Source organism: Rhinatrema bivittatum, chromosome 4 (genome assembly GCF_901001135.1).
Source record: "Rhinatrema bivittatum chromosome 4, aRhiBiv1.1, whole genome shotgun sequence".
Taxonomy (NCBI): domain Eukaryota; kingdom Metazoa; phylum Chordata; class Amphibia; order Gymnophiona; family Rhinatrematidae; genus Rhinatrema; species Rhinatrema bivittatum.
In genome coordinates this window covers 398807851-398824456 of record NC_042618.1, presented here as the reverse complement: position 1 = coordinate 398824456, position 16606 = coordinate 398807851, and the positions used below count along the sequence as shown (strand labels likewise).

The 16606-nt window shown below is 45.0% G+C and overlaps 1 long non-coding RNA gene across 1 annotated transcript in view; it reads left to right on the top strand.

Moving 5' to 3' along the window:
- Positions 1–11221, top strand: part of LOC115089544 — a 39119-nt gene extending 27898 nt beyond the window's left edge. Inside the window, exons 4-6 of the long non-coding RNA XR_003856154.1 lie at positions 9747–9874; positions 10032–10094; positions 10239–11221. This is a non-coding gene — a long non-coding RNA (uncharacterized LOC115089544). The remainder of the gene's footprint in view (positions 1–9746; positions 9875–10031; positions 10095–10238) is intronic.
- The last annotated feature ends 5385 nt before the right edge of the window (positions 11222–16606 follow it).

Here is a 16606-nt window from a genome sequence, read left to right as displayed (position 1 = left end):
TACAAGATTGTTGGTTCAGCATATGCGTTTAAATGTGCATCCAGGTTGTGCATCCAGTTTTTAGATGCTTAGTTGGGCCTTGTATTCTGTGCATCTATGTTAAGTGGTGCCTTTAGTGGCCGCACGCCTACCTGTGCTCATAAATTTTATTGTGCACTTAAATTGTTTTATGGCGCTTATTTTTGGGACACCTAAGTTTTGGATGCCTAGGCATTGGGACGCCCAGGTGTGAGACGCATAAGTGTTGGACGCCTAATTTTTGGACACCTAATATTTTTGGACATAAAAAAGAAAAGCTAGAAGCATGCCTCCAGCCGTCGCTCAAGCGCACTGTCGGCCATAATGGCGCCTATTCCTAAGAAACCGAAGTGCCTTTCTCTTTGCACTGCTTGACATATTTGGGCATCTCAGCCAGGTATGCCCGCTAACTTGTGTCAGCACTGTTTGGAGGCTCAGGGAGAATTGCCTTCCTCTGATTTCACTAAACCTGGCTCTTCCTAGCCAGATATAGGCCTGAGTGCAGATGGCTCAGGTGGGGCACATGATTTTGGAACTCCCCTAACTGGTTTCTCAATAGGTGATGGTAGCTCAATGAGTATGCCTCAAGTACCTCTTGCATTGGATATTTTTACCTTTTTGTGGGTAGATTTTTTCCAGGGATTTCAATCCTTTCTCCAGGCACAATCTTCGGCCCTCTCTAATACTCCCAGTGAAGAGTCGCAGGTAGGAACCTTGCTGGGACCTACTGTTAAGTGCCGGAGTACTGCTAGAGCGGCAGCAGGACTTCCTGATGGAGGTCCGGATGATGACATCAATCCTGACTTCCTTGAGGATGCTGAAATTCCACCAGGATTAGAACCATATGGAACTATGCTATGGTCTTTTCATAAAGATGAACTGCCAGCTCTGATTTCCCAGACCTTGAAAATTCTCAAAGTTCCTGGGGCAGACCCTGTGACTGAGCCGAAGAAAAAATCCCATTTTGATTTCTTTACTTTGCTTTTTCTCTGTGATGGAAGCCATTCAAGAATTAATTGATTTTGAGTGGGGTGCCCAGAGGCTAATTTCAAAGGGGGTCAGGTTTTGGAAGGCCTATAACCTCGGATCCAGTGGCAAGAGAGCATTTATGTTTTCTGAAGGTAGATGCACTTGTGTGTGCAGTCTCCAAGCGTACCACTATTCCCGTGGATGGAGGAGCAGCTTTGAAGGATGATCATGATAGAAGGATTGAGACTATCGTTAAGCAAGCGTTTGATGCAATGGCAATGAGCTTGTAGATCACTTCTTGTTGTTCTGTGGTGGTTCGATCTTATTTCCTTCTCTCCCATGAGGTTGATGACGGGGATGAACTCCAGGGCAGTTATGGAACCAGCTGCTGATTTTTTGGCAGATGCGGGCTGTGATTTGGTCCGCTCTTCAGCCAGAGGAGTGACTTCCATAGTAGCAGCCAGGTGTCAGTTGTGGCTGAGAAATTTGTCAGCTGATGTGACCTCCAAGTCTAACCTTACTAAATTGCCCTTTAAAGGCTCACTGTTATTTGGGAGCGAGTTGGAAAAACTGGCCAGTAAGTGGGGCAAATCTCCAGTTCCTCATTTGCAGAGGATAAGAAGCAGACACCATGCTCTTTTAACATGAGAGGTCGTACTAGAGGATACAGGCATTTTCATCTTTATAGAGGAACGACCATTCAGAGAACTTGACTTTTTGGCAAGTCTCAGTCCTTTCGTCCCTGACAGCCAAGAAGGAGTGCGGGTTTGGGTAGTGGAACCTCCCGACCCTCCCAATGAAGGTTTGCCGACCTACCCCTCCCCTCCCCCAGAAACAGGAGATAGGGGGGCACCTCTCTTTTCTGTGAGAAGTGGGTCGAGATCACATCGGATCAATCAGTCCTGGAGGTGATATGAGAAGGATATGCACTGGAGTTTTGCAGTGTTCCTCCGGATGTGTTCATGGTATCTCCCTGCCACTTACCACAGAAGAAGCAGGCAGTGGAAACTATATTGGCAAGGCTCCTTAGTCTGAAGGCTGTGGTTCCAGTACCCACATTTCATGAAAATACAATTGATATTCCATTTATTTCATTGTGCCCAAGAAGGAGGGCTCCTTTCGTCCCATCCTGGGTCTCAAAGATGTCAACTATCATCTGCGGTGATGCATTTTTGCATGGAAACATTGTGCTCGGTAATAATGGCTGAATTTCTGACCTCTTTGGATCTGTCCGAGGCATATCTTCATATTCCTATTCGACTAACACATCAATGCTTTCTGCGGTTCGCAGTTCTGGGATGCCATTATCAGTTTTGAGCCCTGTCCTTTGGTCTGGCCACCGTCTCAAGGTCTTTTTCCAAGGTAATGGTGGTGGTGGCGGCAGAATTGAGAAAAGATGGGAATCCCGTACACACATATTTTGACAACTGACTGATTTGAGCCAAGTCACTGGAAGAGAGTGGCAGAGTGACCCACAAGCTGATCTCTCTGTTGCAGAAGCTCGGCTGGGTGGTGAAGCTGGCCAAGAGTAGTCTTCACCCTGTCATTGGAATTCATCAGGGTTTGGTTCGACATGAAGCAGGGCAAAGCTTTCCTACTGGAAGCACACATTCAGAAGATGATGACTCAGCTTTGTCTGTTATTGAACACACTGCGCCTGACTGTATGGTCCTACCTGCTAGTACTTGGCTTAATGGCGGCGACCCTGGAAGTGGTACTGTGGGTGAGGGCACATATGCGTCCTCTTCAGCACTCCCTGCTGTCAAGGTGGAACCCGTAGTCTCAGGACTATTTGACTTGGCTCCTCCCAACTGCAGTGGTGGCTGCAGGCGGATCATCTAAGGAATGGAGTTTCCCTGGCACCACTGGACTGGCTAGCACTGACAGTAGATGTGAGCCTCCTTGGTTTGGGAGCTCACTGTCTTGAGCTGACAGTGCAAGGGTGCTGGAATGCAAAAGAGTCTCTCTGGAAGATCAATTGATTGGAAATCAGAATAGTCTGGTTGGCATGTTTGCAGTTCAGCAACAGGCTGCAGGTTCAATCAGTCCAGATAATGTTGGACAATGCAACGACTGTGGCTTACAACAATTGGCAGGGAGGAACCAAGAGCCAGCAAGTGTCGCAGGAAATAGATCAGCTTATGGTATGGGCAGAAGGGCATCTCGAGATGATCTCAGCCTCACACATAGCAGGAAAAGACAATGTAAGAGCAGACTTTCTCAGCAGGGAGAGTCTGGACCCAGGAGAATGGGCCTTCTAAGATGTGGCATTTCAGCTGATTCTGGATCGCTGGGGTCTCCCGTTCCTAGACCTGCTGTCAACTTCTCGCAGTGTGAAAGTTCTGCGATACTTCAGATTCATTCTGGACAGAGAGAGAGAGAGAGAGAGAGAGAGAGAGAGAGCGACGTAGGGGAGTATCATCTGTTACAACCCTTGGATGTCAAGAGACATATCATCCAGTATCTGGAGGTTACTGAGCCTTTACGGAAAATGGATCATCTGTTTGTCCTTCCCGGCAATACTAAGAACATAAGAAAATGCAATACTGGGTCAGACCAAGGGTCCATCAAGCCCAGCATTCCACCTCCAACAGTGGCCAATCCAGGCCATAAGAACCTGGCAAGTACCCAAAAACTAAGGGCCAGATTTTAAAACTTATGCGCGGGTGTAGATTTATGCGCGCAACATGGTGTGCACAAATCTATGCCCAATTTTATAACATGCGCACGCAGCCGTGCGCATGTTATAAAATCCTGGCTTGGCGCGCACAAGGGAGTGCACACTAGGGATGTGCAGAGCAAAAGTTTAAGTTCATAAGTCCATAAGTCGAAAGGGGGTCCCATTTGCGGTCAATATGGACATATGGAGAATTCCATAAGTTGAGTCTATGTCCATACGTGCAAATAAAAATTTAAACCCCTCACCCTCCTTAATCCCCCCCCCCCCCAAGACTTACCACAACTCCCTAGTGATCCAGCGGGGAGTCAGGACGCCATTCCTGAACTCCTTTGCGAGGAGCACGTGACGTGACGTGACGTGACGTGCCAGCTTGGGGGCCAGCCCAAGCTGGCCCCCAAGCTGGCCCCCCCAAGCTGGCCAAAAGGAACTTTTGGCCAGCTTGGGGGGGCCTCCTGACCCCCCCCCAAGCTGGCCAAAAGTTCTTTTTGGGCCTAACGAGGGTCCCGGAGGGAACCCGCGGGGACTCACGTGACGCCGCGTCACTCCGACGTGGCGCCGACGTCACGTGCTCCTCGCAAAGGAGTTCAGGAATGGCATCCTGACTCCCCGCTGGATCACCAGGGAGTTGTGGTAAGTCTTGGGGGGGGGATTAAGGAGGGTGAGGGGTTTAAATTTTTATTTTGGATCAACAATCGCGATTTCCAACGTATTCAACATAGCTATGTTGAATAAGTTGGAAATCCGATCGTTTTCGCCTCATCACTTTTTTAAGTTAAAAAAAAAAAAAAGTTGCGTTTTACATTTAAGTTCAAAACGAATGCACACCCCTAGTGCACACTTGTGCACCTTGCGAGTGCCGAGCCCAAGGGGAGCCCCGATGGCTTTCCCCGTTCCCTCCAAGGCCGTTCCAACTCACCCCCGGCCCTACCTAAATCCCCCCTACCTTATTTGATGGAGTTATGCCTGCCTCTGCTGGCGCGCGAACCTCAGCCATGGCCGCTGTGCCGGAGGACTTGGAACTGGCCCCACCCCCAGACCGCCGCCATGCCCCAGGCCCGGCCCCAGGCCGCCGTCATTCTCCCGGCCCTGCCCCCGATCCACCCATTTTCGAATGCCCCGGATATACGCGCATCCTGGGGCTTGCTCATGCCACCGAACCTGTGCAAAATAGGCTCAGTGCGCGGAGGGGCAGGTTTTCTCGGGTTATGCGCGTAGCCTTTGAAGATCTACCCCAAGTCTATTCCATGCTACTGTTGCCAGAAATAGCAGTGGCCATTTGCCAAGCCAACTTAATTAATAGCAGATAATGGACTTCTCCTCCAAGAACTTATCAATCCTTTTTAAACACAGCTACACTAACTGCACTAACCACATCCTCTGGCAACAAATTCCAAAGTTTAATTGTGCGTTGAGTGAAAAAGAACTTTTTCCGATTAGTTTAAATGTGCCACATGCTAACTTTATGAAGTGCTCCCTAGTCTTTCTATTATCCGAAAGAGTAAATAACCAATTCATATTTACCCGTTCAAGACCTCTCATGATTTTAAACATCTCTGTCAAATCCCCCGTCAGCCATCTCTTCTCCAAGCTGAAAAGTCCTAACCTCTTTAGTCTTTCCTCATAGGGGAGCTGTCAAATTCCCTTTATCATTTTGGTCGCCCTTCTCTGTACCTTTTCCATCGCAACTATATCTTTTTTGAGATGCGGCGTCCAGAATTGTACACAGTATTCAAAGTGCGGTCTCACCATGGAGTGATACAGAGGCATTATGACATTTTCCGTTTTATTCACCATTCCCTTTCTAATAATTCCCAACATTCTGTTTGCTTTTTTGACTGCCGCAGCACACTGAACCGACGATTTCAATGTGTTATCCACTATGACGCCTAGATCTTTTTCTTGGGTTGTAGCACCTAATATGGAACCTAACATTGTGTAACTATAGCATGGGTTATTTTTCCCTATATGCATCACCTTGCACTTATCCACATTAAATTTCATCTGCCATTTGGATGCCCAATTTTCCAGTCTCACAAGGTCTTTCTGCAATTTATCACAATCTGCTTGTGATTTAACTACTCTGAACAATTTTATATCATCTGTAAATTTGATTACCTCACTCATATTTCTTTCCAGATCATTTATAAATATATTGAAAAGTACAGGTCCCAATAGAGATCCTTGAGGTACTTGACTGCCCACTCCCTTCCAATGAGAAAATTGTCCATTTAATCCTACTCTCTGTTTCCTGTCTTTTAGCCAGTTTGTAATCCACAAAAGGACATCACCACCTATCCCATGACTTTTTACTTTTCCTGGAAGCCTCTGATGAGGAACTTTGTCAAACGCCTTCTGAAAATCCAAATATACTACATCTACCGTTTCACCTTTATCCACATGTTTATTAACTCCTTCAAAAAAGTGAAGCAGAGTTGTGAGGCAAGACTTGCCTTGTGTAAAGCCATGCTGACTTTGTTCCATTAACCCATGTCTTTCCATATGTTCTGTGATTTTGATATTTAGAACACTTTCCACTATTTTTCCTGGCACTGAAGTCAGGCTGTTACGCAAGCCGGCCGCAGCAGACCCATGGCTCGGCCCCCTCACCTCTTTCTAAGTGATCCAGCAACTGGTCCCTCGTCTCTGGCGGCTGTAGGCCGCCGGTTCCGTCCTCAGGCCGCCGCTGGGGCCTCCTGCTCTGCTGCAGTTCCTGATGTTCCGCGTTGGGCCGCTCCAAGTGGCCCACGGAGAGATACCATTCTGACCAGTGCTGCGCCCCTCCCTAGGCACGCGTGCACAACTAGCCTTACATAGAGCCCACGGCAGGAACCTGGCCGCCACCCCAGATGATGATGTCGGCAGAGCTCGGTATATAAGCCCGGGCTCCACTTTCTTAGATTGCCATTGCAACAGGTCCCCTCGCTAGTCGAGTACTCGTTGCCGCTTCAGTTCCTGGTTCCCAATCCTGATTGCCTTCGTTCCTGCTTCCTTGTTCCTGTGTTCCTGTTCCCTCATCTCTCCATTGGATTGCTTACCTGGTTTGACCTCTGCATTGCCTGACTATTCCATTGCCTCTCTCCAGCCCCGGACCTCTGCATCTCCTGACTACTTCGTTGCCTCTCTCCAGGCCCGGACCTCTGCATTGCCTGACTACTCCGTTGCCTCTCTCCAACTCTGGACCTCTGCATCGCCTGACTACTCCGTTGCTTCTCTCCAGCTTTGGACTTCTGCTTCGTCTGACCATCCTTGACTCTCCTCATTTAGACCTCAGCCTTGCTTGCTACTGCTTCCAGACTGCCTCCAGCCCTGAACTCAGCTTGCTTACAGACACCTCTTCAGCCTTTGTCCTGGACATGGTTCTTTCAGGCTTCGGCCTGCTCTTGCTTAGGCGCCCTCTGTCAGACTGTGTTCCTATTGGTGCCCGGGTCCCCAGGACTCCGCCTCGTCCAGTATAGACTGATACCTATACTGGTTGCTGCCTCTGGGCTGACCTCGATCCATCCATTGACGACCTCTGACAGAGGTCACCTAAGTCCAGCTGGCCCCGGCACCCAAAGGCTCAACCTGCAGGGAACGAGGGTTGATATTGGTGAAGCGCCAGCCGGCCTCCTTCCATAAGCCCTCTCTGCCTGCCGACGGTGAGGACCCGTAGGATCCCTCCTATGGGTAGCGTCAACCCCACCTCGGCCCAAGGGACCACCTCCGGTGCAACAGTCCCTAGACTAGTGTTAATACGTTCCTTCAGTGCTTCCTTTTGGCTGAGTATTGACATGGTTATCTGTTTTTAATCAAGCTTTTTGCTAGTCTGTCCACAGTTTGATTTTGAAGAAAATACTGGCAGGCTGATGTTACTGCAGGGGTATATGTACTGTGATGTCAGTTTTCTCCGTCTCCATCTGTTGCTAGAGGTGCATAACCCACTTGTTCTGGATTCATCTGACTGTCCTAAAGAAAAGGAAATTGTCAGGTAAGTAGTCATTTCTCATTTTAATCCAGCAACCAGCTAGCTGCCCCCAACTCACACAAACTCTTCGAGGTCCATATTCAGCCACTATGTAGTTCGGCTAGTTGGCAGTTGTTTGTGAGTGTTTACAAGGCATGTGCCCCACTTTTTTAAGAATGGGAAGGGGAATTGGACCACTACTGCAGCAACATTTTTTAAAAAAATGGGTTTAGGAGATCGGCCACTCTAGCCCGCAACTTTTTTTTCCAACTTAACCTTTCTAACTTTGGCAGAGATATTCAGGGGCAAACAAGCTTGACTAAAGTTATTCTGCACCATTACCAGGCTTAATTGACTCAACTGAATATCAGCGTTACCTGGCTAAAGTTAAACCCATCCCCAAAATGCCTCTTTTTTTATCCAGATAAATTTTAGCTGAATAATGACTTTACTGACTAAAATTTACCTGTCTGGCAAGGCAGGAAATTCAAAACTTGGGGTTTATCCAGTTAATCCCAAACTTAGCTGGACAAACCCCTTTGAATGTGGTCCTTTTAGCTTTTATATACAGAGGTCCATAGTCAAAACCATTTAGACCACAGTAGAAGCACTGAGCCCAGATCACAGTAGGCTGCTTTCATGATCTGGGCTGAAGATTTAAACTGAAATAAAGGTACCGGGAGGATGGCAGGGCAAGGGGAGGAAGGGGACCTTGGAGAGTACTAATTTTTACAAAATTGGATCCTGGAGTGGGGAATGGGAGGAGGGAGAGAGACCAGCATTGGCTTTGGCCACAACGCTTATATTTTTTAAACAAAGGCATGGAGGAGATTTTAGGGAGGAGGATGCCGGTTTGGCCCAACTGGGCCGAACCTTTGGAGCACAGGTGGGAGAGGAGAGGGATTGTGTTAGGGCCAGTAGGCCGGCGATCTTTTGGGGTTTTTCTTTAAACCTAGCACTTCACCACTTACTCAAATATATTCTATTCAATATAGTCGGTTAAGGCTTAAGTTATCCTGCTATCCTGCTAACATAGCCAGATAATTTTAGACCTAAACGGCGATATTCAAAAAAATATCCAGAAATGTTTAAAGTTATCCAGCTATGATTAGATAGATAACTTTAATTAGGGATATTCAATGGAATGTTTATTCCATGGAATATCATGGATAACTTATCCAGCTAATTTTAGCCAGATGTGTTATCCTTTTTTCCTGGTTGTTGAATATTAGCCTCACTATGGGGCCGCTTGCAATAAAATTTGCGGAAAGCGGGTGCTGACTTTTCAGTGCCCGCTTTCTTAGCGCACGCATGGCGCCCGCAAGGGGGGCGCTATGCAAGAAACAAATTAGGGGGGTTGCGCTAGCAAGGAGGCGCTAGGGTTGCTAGCGTGACCTTAGCGCCTCCTTGCTAATGCGACCCCGCGGTTACCGGCGGTTTCTGGCGGTTATGACCACCGATGCTGATAAGCTCTGCATTGGTTTTCATAACTGCAGTCAGCCAGTTATGAAAACCGACACCGAGCATATCGGCGTCGGTCTTCAAGCGGCCGGCGGAGGGGTTTTTTTTCTTTTTTTTTAACTTTAAAAAAAGTACAGAAAAGCAGTTTTTTCTGCTTTTCTGTACTTTTTTTCAGTGCGCTCAGCTATTCATGCCTGCTCCAGGCAGGCATGAATAGCTGAGCAATAAATGTGCATCTGAGATGCACATTTATTTTTTTGCATTTGGAGTGAATGAGTAATAGCCTCATTCACATGCATTTACATATGATGAGCACTAATTCATTCACTCCTCATCGGATGTGTGTTATTTAGGCGCTAATCCCCCTATTGCATTAGGGGGTGGATTAGCGCCTATTTAACACACGTGTGACAGAGTCTTAACCTGCATCGGCTCCAGTGTTTTAACAGTGGTACAGAGGAAATCCATCAGTCTTTTTTTTTTTTTTTATAACATTATGTTTAAAAAAAGATTTCTCTCTGTGGCAGTCAGATTTTGTTTTGAGGGAGACTGAAGGTTGGGATTGCCTGATTGAAATGGGCAAATTTCAGTGTTTTCCAAGAGTGAAACTTAATTTGCAGTGTTATCTAATTTCCCTGTACTAAAATCTGTGCTCAGTTTTGGTTTTCTTTGCAGATCAACACTGCCCCACTGTGGACACACTTGTGGATTCCATCTCACCCAGGAAGTCAAAGCTCCAAATTGTAGTGGCTGCCAGTGAGATCCACTGACAGACTGATTGCATCAAGCCACCTCAACTGACTGTAAGACTAATACATTTCTTTACCAAGATCCAAATTGCCCATGAGCCTAGCATTCAGTTTTGACAATATGTCAGAAATGAGATTATATTGTAAATATGTGAATTTTCTAATGTTCCTAATGATATCTTATTATTTCTTTCTCGTCTTGTATCTGTAGTTCTGCATCTGCAACCCATCCAATTCCATTCCTGGTGCACATTGCTCTTCTTCCTTCTTGCTGGTATTTTTTTGCATCTCTTGTTGTGGCTGTGTGTTGATTTATTTTGATGTATTTATTTAATGATTGTTTGGGGATTATTTTCTTTGAAAAATACTTTATTTAATCCCAGTCAGATAATTACATCTTGGATGTTCTTTTTTACAGGTGTATCCCAAAACTGACCTCCCTCAATGTGTCCACAAGTCTGTGCATTCTTGCACTCTGCGCATAATTTTAGCTGCATTGGGAGGAGACATTCCTGGAGCTGTACTTCAGTTAGTGAAGGAAAGGTTTGCACATGGATGACATTTTCAAATTATCACACATACTTTTCCAGGAAAATTCTACCCGCTGAAAAAGCAGGTGCAACATGACAGTGTATACTTAGCACCCGAGACAATGTCCAAAGAAAAAGTATACACGTACTTTTGCTTTGAAAATTGGTGCAAAGCCGCAGCTAAAAAGTGTATTTGGTCTTTACTATGGGAAAAAAAGTTTCCACCCAAAAAGCAGGACCCACATACTTTGTCCCAATGCGATCAAATTCGAAAACAAAGTACTTGTGTTAAATAGTATAACAATTTTATTATTATTATTATTATTATTATTATTATTAATAATAATAATAATAATAATAATAATAATAATACATTTGCCTCCTAAATGGCTACTTATTGATATCAGCCACTATAAAGGCAGTAATATAATTCATTTTTAACAGCTGTCTCTCTTCACTGCTGAATGTTTTTGGAATATTTTAGGAATGCTTTCCTTAATTGCTGTAATCTTGCATGTCACAACCACTTTGCTAGTAAAGCTAATAAAATGGCCCTATGTTTATCATGTATATAAAAGTTAGTACAAGGCTTTGGATCTTTAGTTATAAGAATTTATTTTTTTATTTAAATTTCTCATCCACCTTTCCACTACTGCTGAAGATTAAATGTTGATAAAATAAGGAGATGGTGTTCCTTCTTTCTTTTCTCCTATAATCTTTCTTTCTAACATGCGTACAGCACAGATTCAGCAGGCTGAGACATTCATCGTCTCACGAAGGCTCACTTTAACAATTTGAATACTAGCAGCAGCGTCTTAAAGCCTGAAACAGAGATTTTTCTAAAGAAGTCCTTGAACTTGTTTTGGGCATTCATTCATATTATGTAGCAGAAAATGCTTTCCCATGCTTTCATGTGCATATGTTTTATGGTAATAAGCCATGAGATTTGCAGTAGCACGACTATGGCCACGAATCTGCTTTCTGTTCAGAGGAAAATTTCAGAGCTTTGGTGCTTTAAAGACCGGAATGCACAAGTGACCAAAATGGTCATTAGCAAATATAATAATTAAATCTAATGTCATAGTAACATAAAGTCCAACTTTAAAAACTGTCCCTGGTACACCATTTGCATGTAAGTGGAAAGCATTCTAAGGCTCAATGGGACACAGCCAGCATGGATTTACCCAAGGGAAGTCTTGCCTCACAAATCTGTTACTTTTTTTGAACGGGTTAATAAACATGTGGATAAATGCCGCTAGTGTATTTTGATTTTCAGAAGGCATTTGACAAAATCCCTCATGAGAGGCTTCTAAGAAAACTAAAATGTCATGGGATAGGAGGCAATGTATTTTTGTGTTTGAAAATTGCCTGGTTCTGTGGTGTGCTTTCAAGAACACCTATAACTTTGCAATTGTGCGCCTTACCGAAAATTTACCCCCAGAATAGCTATTTTTCTATTGTGTCCCAAAGGCATACTATTCACTGAGGGATTGGTGCACCTCCAGTTTTCTCATGCTTTGAAGGATGAGTTTTGGGGGAAATGTTTGTACCCTATAAATAAAATAAATTTGAATTTTACAGTTATTAAACAGTTCATTCAATGGCTTTGTAGGATGTTCCAAAAATTATTCAGAATGAATCTAAAAAAAAGAAATTCTGGACGCATAGTCAGAGCCAACATCGATTCTCCATTAATTTTCTCTGCTCTGCTGGTGACGTGCCTTACAGGGGGGGGGGGGGGTGAATTCTCACACACACTTGCACCATTTTTATTCACTGCCCTGAACCCACGCACATTTGATTTCATATGCTCCAGCCCAGGTAGGATTATCTCTGGAAGATCCCTTATCAGACACCTGCAGCTCCTATTATAGCTTTGGGAAGGGAGATCATCAGATTGGTTGAACAATTGTTTATACATGTAAAGAAAAGTGGAAACTTGTTCAAGTCTGTCTTCTTGTAATAAAATTTTAGGCAAAAGGAAGGATTGGAATCCAAAGCTAAATAGCACCTGGTTTGCTCTACTTCTTTGATTGATTACAACACATAATTTCACAGTCCAAACAAAAGTAAATTGATGTTCTCTCTTAATAAGATGCAGCAGGAGCTTTACAAGCAGGCATTTGACTATTAATGTATCTCATCAGTTACTACTTCTCTGCAATTCTGTTGTAAAACAAAGATTAAGGGAGTTTCGCACAGTGGCAATGAACACAAGCAAGATTGCTTGTTTGCCAATATGTTAAGAACTGTTTGGTCTATAAAATCTAGCCAGCTTCAGAACCTCAGGAATGGGGGGAATCAATTCAGACATTTCAGCTCTTCTTTCAAAGCACTCTGGTGATTTCTCAGTATGAAAATAGGATTGTCAACTCGCTCCTTTGGTGTTTTATTTTGGGGGTTTTTTAGGATAGACTGAGCCAGTCCTAATTTTACCCTTCTGCATACCTATTTCTGATTTCCCTGTTGATTTTCTTAAGAAAAGCAAAATAAGTCCATGCATGAAAAGGGGTAAAACCAGGAATGGATCAGACTATGCTGCAAAAATGGAGCCAGCTGGCAACTCTATATGAAAAACATCTGATTCAAGATGTCATGGGCATCAGCCATTCACAGAAGAGGCAGTTTAGTAAAACAAGAAGTTTGACTGTTATCATAGTACTCATTAGGGACGATTGAAAATATCGGAAGATATTTTCAAACTCGTCAGAATTCGGGGGGGGGGGGGGGCCCCGAACCTGATAGGAAAACCCCACGAATTTTGTGGGGTTCTCTTATCATTTTGGGGGGGGGGAGCGGGAAGAAAGGGCACTTAAAAATAACCCCCAAACCCACCCCGACCATTTAAATTTAATTCTTTCTAATCCGCCACCCTCCCGACCCCACCCCCAAACTTTTTTAAAGTATCTGGTGGTCCAGCAGGGGTCCCGGGAGCGATCTCCCACTCTCAGGCCGTCGGCTGCCACTAATCAAAATGGTGCCAACGGCCCTTTAAAGATGGCGCCGGACATCCATTACTCCTATCATGTGACAGGGGCCGGCCAATGGCACGGATACCCTTGTCACATGCTAAGGGCAAAGGGCCATTGGCGCCATTTTGATTAGTGGCAGCCAACGGCCCGAGAGCGGGAGATCGCTCCTGGGACCCCTGCTGGACCACCAGCTACTTTAAAAACGTTTTTTGGGGGGTCGGGAGGGTGGGGGATTAGAAAGAATTAAATTTAAACGGTCGGGGTGTTTTTATTTTTTTCGGTACGACACAACCGATTTAAATGGGTAAAAACCGCGGGAACGAAGATTTCCCGTGGTTTTTACCCGAACCCAATACCGGAAATGAGTCTGGTACCGATTCACATCCCTAGTACTCATAACATCACAACTTGGCTCTGCCAGCTATTTCTAGTGATGCCATGCTTCCTTTCTCCTAGCTACCCACATATGGCAGAGCATACTCTTACAATGTAACTGTCATATAACACAACAAAATTAGGCCTAGATTTACTAAGATGAGATATTTTATCAGGGAAAGGCCAAAATATCATGGAGTGGTGGTCCCATAATATTTTGCCCTTCCCCAATAAATTATTGCAGCGTTCTTGCTGCATTGTTTTATCATGGGGAAAGTTCCGCAATAGAAAAGAACGTGGCTGGAGTCTCCTAAACGCAATATGGTGGTCTGCACCACAATGCACCACCATTGATTTTAAAGGTCCAGACAGGCCGAAATGAACCCTGCCCAAAAGTCTTAAAAAATCCACTAGAAGTCATTCTAGAACCCGCACCAGGGCCATTCTTGTGAGTTGACTTTGCAAAAAAAAAGTTTATAAAATAGATTGGAACCATGTGACAATGCCCTGCCCCCTCCCCATTAAATCAAATAACACATCTGCCAAAAGATAAGCTCCCCCTTCCCTTTTGTTAACCCCTACCCAAAAGAGCTGACCCTTACTCCCTGAACCCCCCTTTCCATTAATGAGAACCCCAGGTAGGGTACTCCAAGCCACTCAAAATGACCCTGATGGGCTAGTGCCCTCCCTGGAACCCGGATATCCCTACCTTTAAAATAATTATTGGTGGTGAGTGGAGGATCTGGGGCAACCCCTATCCCTGAGCCCGATCGGCGTCATTTTCCAAAATAGCACCCATTGGCCTTTGCCCCTAGCATCAACTGGGGCTAGGGGCACTCCGGGCCCTCCACTCACCATCAATGATTATTTTAAAGGTAACAGGGACACAAGCCCGCCAAGGTCACTTTTCAGGAGTGTGGGGTTCTCATTCATGGAAGGGGGGCCAAGGGGGTGGGGGGTTAACAAAAGGAAGGGGAGTTTGTCTTGGGCTGGAGGGGTTATTTGATTTAATGATGAGCGGTTTGGGGAGGGTGGTGGGGTGTCACTACACAGTTAAAAATCTCTTTTTTTACTTGTTTTCTGGGCCACTCTGAAAGTCAAGACCCCTAGTGGCTTTTTGATGACTTTTTTTTTTTGGGGGGGGGGGGGGGTTGTTTTGACCTACCTGGCCCTTTAATTCTAGCATGGGAGCATCGGGACCCACTGCTCATGTGCTAAAATAATAAAAACTCAAAAGCTGTAGATAAAATAAGGTGGCTGAAATATTTCTAAGTCAGTCATGTTAAGGACTGGATTTTGGGGGTGGGTGAGCTGGGTGGTCGCCCAGGGTGATGGGGGACGCCCTGGGCACTGCCAGCATCATCCAGTTGCGTGGTCACAGAGGATCCCATCCGCCATGGTCAAAGAGAGGTCTCATGGCTGTGGTGCCACTGCAGCCAAAGAGAAACCCGGGGGTGCCATCAGGTGGGGGTGAGGCTCTTTTTGCCCAGGATGGCATTTGCCCAAAATCTGGCCCTGGCTGCATTATTTTATTTACTTAAAACTGAGTAAATATTAGCTGCTTTGCATGCATTATGTGATTTTATGCATGCAAATGCATGCAAAGCAGCTAATTGTAATGGGCGGATTTTTGTTTTAAAAAATGAGCAATATCGTGAATATTACACAATATCACCACAATAGGGCTGTATCGCACAATAAGCAGTGTTTATCATAGATAAAGACTGTTTATTGGTAATATAGCCCTATTGCACTTGATAAATCTCCCCCTTAGACGGGATTGTTTTTCAAATTGGCAAAACATAATTAAAATTTAAGGATGTTTGAAATGAAGCTTTATCGAATAGAATATCTCTTTATACAACTCAATGAATTTTAACCATAAGCAATGCAAGACCAAGGGAAATGAATCTGAGTGTGTTGGGAGAAAGACAAAATGATTAACATCTAATCTATTAGCCTGTTTAGATCTTCTTTGCTTTGCATGTTACTTTGGCTAATTTATAGGGATGTGAATCGTTTTCCATATCGTCTTAACGATAGAAATCGTGTGGCAGGGCAAGAAAATCGTCTTAGGCACGATTTTTTAGTTAAAAAATTGTTAAAAATCGTTTTTTCCGATTAGTGCGCACTAACTCGAGTTAGTGCGCACTAACGGGAGTTAGTGCGCACTAACTGGGAGTTAGTGTGCACTAACTGAAAATGATACAATTTGACACTTTTCAGGTCAGTTAAGGTCAGTTTAGGAATGAATATGTATTCCTATTGGCTGCCCTCTTATTTATTCATGTTACCAAGTTTCCTACTGACAGTATATGGGGGATGGGAAATGGAAACAGTTGGTAGCTTGACAAAACAAGTAATGTGATCAGTCAATGTGACTAGAATTTGTGCCCTAACCCTGATACCAGGGGTATTGTGATCTTCCTGCACACAGTGCCCTATCCCTAATACCAGGGGTGTTGTGATCTTCCTGCACAGTGTGCCCTATTCCTGATACTGGGGGTGTTGTGATCTTCCTGCACACAGTGCCCTATTCCTGATACCGGGGGTGTTGTGATCTTCTTGCACACATCCCGGTATCAGGGATAGGGCACTGCATGCAGGAAGATCACAACACTCCTGGTATTAATAGGGATAGGGCACTGCATGCAGGAAGATCACAACACTCCTGGTATTAATAGGGATAGGGCACTGCATGCAGGAAGATCACAACACCCCTGGTATCAGGGATAGGGCACTGTGTGCAGGAAGATCACAATACCCCGGAGGAGTGAGGGTCAGGCAGCTCCCCCCTGTCTGTGAAGCCAGCCTCTCACTAGTAATGCAGGGAGGGAGCTGTCTCAGACTTCACCATCGCCCCCCCCCCTCACCCACACACCATTCACTAGCTGGGACATGGGGGAAGT